Raw genomic sequence first — 6,667 nt, forward strand, 5'->3', positions numbered from 1 at the left:
ATCACACATTTGACAGTTGCCATCCTAGCAACTGGACTGAAGGTTTCATCATAATCTATGCCATATGTCTGGGCATAGCCTTTTGCAACCAGCCTAGCTTTGTACCTGCTAATAGAACCATCTGCATTGTGCTTAATCTTATAAACCCACTTACATCCAATACCTTTCTTTCCCTTCGGCAATGATACTAGATCCCAAGTCTTATTGGCCTCTAATGCAACCATCTCCTCATCCATTGCTGCATCCCAATGAGCATGACCAACAGCCTCCTCAAAACATGTGGGCTCAACATCCTCAACTAGTTTCACCATATAAGCATAATGGTGAGCTGCATAACCCTCAAAACCAAATCTTTTAACAGGGTATCTCACCCTGCTAGACCTGCATACCATTGGATCACTCAATGGAGTCTTTGCATTAACACGTGCTCTCTGCACACCTGGAGTCCTCACTGAAGGAATGCCAAGCTCATCATCCAAGCTCTCTGAGCCACTGGAGTCTCCATCAAGAACTACATCAATGCCTTCTGACACTTTATTCTTTCCTTTGTCTTTACCTGTAGTGCTACTAGATGCACTCGAAGATGTAGAGGTACTCCTTAGTCTCCCAGACCAAGGACTACCAGATGATGTCTCTGGTCCACTAAGAGTCCGTGATTCTTGCCTTTCAGCCTGCACATGAGTGTCACGATCATCATTAACATCCAATGCATCACCACTAGATGCATACCAACTGCTCATTTCATCAAAGATGACATCCCTGCTCACTCTGAACTTACATGTGACAGGGTTGTAACAGCGATACCCTTTCTGCTCTAAAGAGTATCCAATAAAGACACACTTTTCAGCCTTTGGATCCAGTTTCTTCCGCAACTCATCTGGCACATGAACATACGCAATGCAGCCAAATACTTTCAAGTGTGAAACATCAGGCTTCTTACCTGTAAAACATTCTTCGGGGGTCATACCATGAACTGCAGCTGTGGGAGTTCTGTTCATAATATAAACAGCAGTATGAACAGCCTCAGACCGAAAATGCTTAGGCATATTCTTTTCAGCCATCAAGGCGCGTGCAACTTCTGCAATATGCCTATTTTTCCTTTCTGCAACCCCATTTTGCTGTGGGGTATACCTGCATGTGAATTGTCTCTTTATCCCATGAGACCTCAGAAAATCACTGAACTCATTTGAGAGATACTCTCCCCCTCCATCTGACCTCAGCCACTTTACTTTCAAGCCTGTTTCTCTTTCAACTATCGCCTTGAAAGTTCTAAAGTGCTCAAACGCTTCACTCTTTTCCTTCATAAAATATACCCACAGCTTTCTAGAACAATCATCAATGAATGTGACAAAGTATGAACTACCTCCAAGAGATACATTTTGTGTAGGCCCCCAAATGTCTGTATGCACAACATCAAGGATATTTCTGCTTACATCTCTGTCATGTGAAAAGGGTTGTCTTGCCTGCTTACTAAACTGACATGCTTCACATACCTTCTGAAATTCTGCAACTTTAAATGTAGGCAAACCTGTAACCAACCCTTTGGACTGCATTAATTTCAGCCTTTGTACATTTGCATGTCCAATGCGTTTGTGCCAAATTTCAATGTCTGCAACAACACCTTTTCCTTTGGCATACATAGCCGCATTCATAGTAGGAATTCCAGCATCTAGAGTGAACATACGTCCAACTCTACTTCCCTTTGCTACCAACCTGCACTTGTCATTGAAGCCTTCTACAAAGCAGCCCTTTGCATTAAATCTAACTTGCAGCCCTTGCTCTACCATTTGACCGACTGACACCAAGTTCTTTGTAATAGATGGCACATGTAATACATCTGAAAGACTCTTTGTCTTACCATCGTGCAAGGACAAGGGAACTTTTCCAATGTGTGAAATTGGGTGGCATGAGTCATCACCCGTCTGCACATAACCTGCATTCTGCAAATCCTGCATCTCTCCAAACCATTCTGCATGGCTGGTCATATGATTGGATGCACCTCAATCAACATACCAAACATCTTCATGTGTTCCCTTTCCTGTAACAGCATTCACCATATGCTGCATAACGAACAAACGTTCATTTTTATCTTCATTCTGTCGTGAAGACGATGCATAGTTTCCTTGCTGCAACTTACCACTGCGGATATCATCTCTCTTAGCATAACATTGGGCTGCAATATAATCTGTTTTGCCACAGTAGTGGCACACAATACCAGAGTTGTTAGAACCTCTGTTCTGCCATCCACCTCTTCCTCTAAAGCTCCCCCTGCCTCTAAAGTTACCACGACCTCCTGAAACCTGCATATCGCCAAATTGCTGATTCAATCTGTTTTGCTGGTTATCACTACCACGTCCTGTACCACGGCCTCTTGAAGAGAACCTGCCACGTCCCCTTCCAGAACTGGAGTAGAAAGCTTGGACCTGTTCACCACTTCTTTCAGATGTCTCACTCTGCATGTTGATCTCTTCAGTGATCATAAGGGAGACCAATTCATCGAAATCTGGAAATGGCTTTCTGACATATACGGAAGTTACAAAAGACTTCCAAGCCTTTTCATTGTTAAGTCCACCCAAGGTAGACGACACCAAATCATCATCATCAGGCATTGCATCAATCGCTGCCAATGCATCTGCAATGCTTCTTACCTTCAGTGCATACTCATTGATAGACATCTTCCCTTTCTTTAATGTATTCAACTCTTGCTTGAGTGGAATCTTTCGTGCCTTTGTATTTACAGAAAACATACTTTCAAGTATGGTCCAAGCTGCATATGAATTCTCTGCATTTCTAATGTGTCCCAACATATTATTGTCAATTACTGCAGACAACCAATACATGACCTTTTTATCCTTTGCATTCCATTCTTTTCGTGCCTTAGTCTCTTCTGCAGTTGGAGGATCACTCATCTCCGGCTCCTTTTCTTCACCTGAAACGAACTCATAGAGGCCTTTTCCAATAAGGAAGTTCGTGACACGGAACTTCCATGAAGGGTAGTTGTTCTTGTCGAGCTTCTCAATGATGGGGCTTCCACTGTTCTCTGCCATTATCACAAAATTAATACCAAACAGCAAGCAAATCTTCTGCAACCCTTGACCTGTAGTGCACAGCAATACACCAGACTGTCTTTTTCACTGTCTGTTCAACAATACATGCAATCTGCAACCAGTTTGCAGATAAACCTTGTGTTTACTCACTGGTAAACACCTTTGAACTTACAGATCTGAAATCTGTAACCTGCGCACCCACGTTCGGTCAATACAGTCGAAGTCACAGCGTACCCTGAAACTGCTGTCTGCAACCTTGCGACTCTAAAACGGGCTCCGAAACGGCCTCAGATGCCCAAAATAACTGCGCACACCAAATCTCACTACAATCTGAGATTTTTGCTCTGCCCTGCTTCCGATGCCTCCACAGGCACTATCCAAGAGAAAGAGTTGAAGGATGGGAGAGCTTCTTACCCGTGGCTTGCTTGCTCGAACCTTGCTTCTTCTCCTTTGCTTCAACCTTTGAAATCAGCCTCTCTCAATGGTGAGGCTCTGATACCATGTCAAGAATCGTGTGGTGGAGGGGGTTGCTCAAGATGCTGCGCCGAACACACATAGAATGCACAAGGAGAAGCTCACTCAAGAGACAAGAAGAGAGATGGAGGCCAAAACGTTTTCTTGCTGGTTTCTTCTTCTTCTTCCACACTCTTTACAATGTACACAAAGTATAGATAAGATACAACATAAAAGGAAAGTGGCCTACTAAGTCAAACAATGCATAACCGACTACACTAGTCGACTGGCGCTATAACTATGCTAGCTGTAAATAGGTGTAACAACCTAAATATAATAAGTAATGAGTCAGTGGCCATGTGAGGTGCATAATGACCACCGACGTGCTAAGTATAGACGTGTGTACCCATCTAACCAGGCGGTCCATCATCAATGTCCGCATGTGTTGAGCTTGTCATCTCAACATGGAGCTATCTTTTTGGATGCCTAGACCCAACCTCTCCATCAACTCTGAACTCATGATATTGACGGAGGACCCAGTGTCTACGATAGCATGCTCCACTAATATTCCATCCACGTATGCTCGAACCCTAGGGCAATTCTTTTCAGTAGGATCAAACTAATCTTTCCCTACTCGTGCTATGCCCAAAGGTTCTACAATATACCCAATATGTAAGATCTTCTTAAATTCCTTGGGTACTCCTGGAGATAATTTAATCAACTGTAAGAGGTTTATATCTGGTTTGGCTTCGCAAAGAGAACTTGCTAAATCAAAATCATGATAGGTAGCCAAAGCTCTCTTTTCTCGCCAAACCATCCTTTCTTTTGGTCTCGGGACCGGCTTCGATGCTTCTTTTTTATCTCTTGCCTTCTTTCTTGGCACTTACTCATCCTTCTTAGGATCGACTTTCCTATCATCAAGCCTTAGAGGTCCCCCCTTCCACGCTAGGATTCAGGACTTGCGTCCCCTTATCCCCTTGCTTAGGGTTTCTCTCAACCGGTTTTGCATTATCTTTATCAACCTCTTTAGCCTTTTGGCCTCTTGTCACGGCTCATAAGTTAGAGGTCTTAGCATCATTGACGCGTACAGCCTCAATAAGGCTGACTCCATTGCCTTGTGGCAACTCTTCTAGAGTGGTCTTTCCCCTTTGCAATATTTTTCTTGGTCCATCGTTTTGCTGCAGGTTATTACCTTGCGCTCTATGATTAACTAGACATTGCTGTTTACTCCCTTGTTGGAGAGAACTAATCTTACTCCAATAGGTAGCGGCTAAATGGCCCAACTTCCCACAAATATCACATTTAACATTTGGACAGTTTCTAGGGAAATGTTATCCACCACACCACTTACAGCTGAATCTTGAGAGGCCACCCTCTTCAGGGCGTCGACTCCCTATCAGATATTGCTGCTTCTTCAAGAAATTAACGTCAACAGTTATTTGTCGATATTGTTCAGAATTCATGTCGGTATAATGCTTCATCATATCCTTAACTTTGCCAAGGACATTAGAGGCACTCGACTCATAGCCTTGATCATCTACCCGTCGTTCCAATGGCCTAACAATTTGATTGGGCATTCGTTGTTGACTCACGGGAACAACATTAGGTTTCGAAACTTGGCCTCCAACACTTGGTGGAGCCAACTGACTTGCCATAGGCATAGTCACACTGGGAGGAGCTGGCAATAAAGGTACATTTTGAACCATGCTTCCTCTCTCATTAGGGTTATTATTCATAGGCATCCCTTGACTTCCATTTGTAAATGGTAAATTGCCTCCAGGTACTAAACCCGCATTAAGATTTATTCGAGAGGAGTAGGCCGTTTGTAATTGTGACTCTACTCCTTCTACCCGTGTGATGGCAGTGTCTATATCAGCCAAAGCCACACTGCTCAATTGTACCTGAATATTGAAATCCAATCCATGCAAAAAGTATTGCAATTGGGCAGCCAGCGGAATAGGAATGTAAGTTTGTAACTTATGAAACACTTCCTTAACCTTCTTGGCATATGCTTTCACATTCTCATGGGGGTCTTGGTGTGTTACATTCAAGACACGTAACCAATATTGGCCACCTCTTTCAGGGGCATATTCTCCTCAAAAAGCTGCATAAAATAAATCGATTGTAGTGATGGTTCCAGACTCTATGTTATGATACCATACCGCAGCCCTTCCTTTTAATGTCATGTTAAAGAACATCATGAGATGTCCCTCATCTTGGATGCGGTAATTAAACATTAATCTTTGGAATTCACAAATGTGAAACTCCGCATCTTCTTCAGCTAACCCATTAAAAATGGGCAAAGGAACTCCTAAAGCTGGCAAATTCGGCATCCCTGCAGGAATTGCAATGGGTTGTGCCATGGCGACAATCGGATTGACACTAGGAGTTTGAACTAATGGAGTCACACCCCACTTGAAGTGGGTTGATTTGGTGGAAGAGAGGAAGAACTTGCGCTTCCTCCTGCACCTAAAGGACTATGTGCAGTAGTTGGGTTACTAAGACCACTGCCTCTTATGCGTATCAGGCTACTCCTTTGAGGAGAATAGCGACTTACGATCTCCAACTGCTGTCTAGCCCTCTCAGCACGTTCTGCTTTTTGTATTTCAACTTGACGGTCCTTGTCAGAGGACATAAACCAACTTTCTTGGTCCCTAAAAACCCTAGATTCAGGAACCACCACTTGTTGGCAGCTCCCGATAGACGCACCATTGATGGGACCTGAAATGGGCCGGCACTGGCTATGGCACTAGCTCGACCTCATGCTCATGACAGACAAATACACCCTCACGGCCTCGCGAACCAGGAGCGTCAATCTAATGCTAAAGGACAAACTGCCCTAAAGCCTAATCTATGCATTTATAGTTTCATCATTTTGTAGTCCAACGTTTCCCTTTCTATAAACTCCTCAGAGGGAGAACCCATACACATTGGCAATGCCACGATAATCACACATGGAGGCAACCTCTCGGTAGAGTTACCATGGCCCCATTGTAGCTCTCGTACATCACAGGGATTGGCCCCCTTGATGCGCCGCTTAACATATAAAACAAACGAACACAAACTCCACTCTTCATTTTCAAATGTTATCCAGGAGATATATCATGTGTCCTCACTTAACAGTCCCTTAGGAAACCGACTAAGAAAACAATTGCTATGCAATCCAA

The sequence above is a fragment of the Lygodium microphyllum genome, chromosome 11, assembly GCF_053477565.2.
Source record: "Lygodium microphyllum isolate KBCC chromosome 11, Lygodium_microphyllum_v1.1.10, whole genome shotgun sequence".
NCBI lineage: Eukaryota > Viridiplantae > Streptophyta > Polypodiopsida > Schizaeales > Lygodiaceae > Lygodium > Lygodium microphyllum.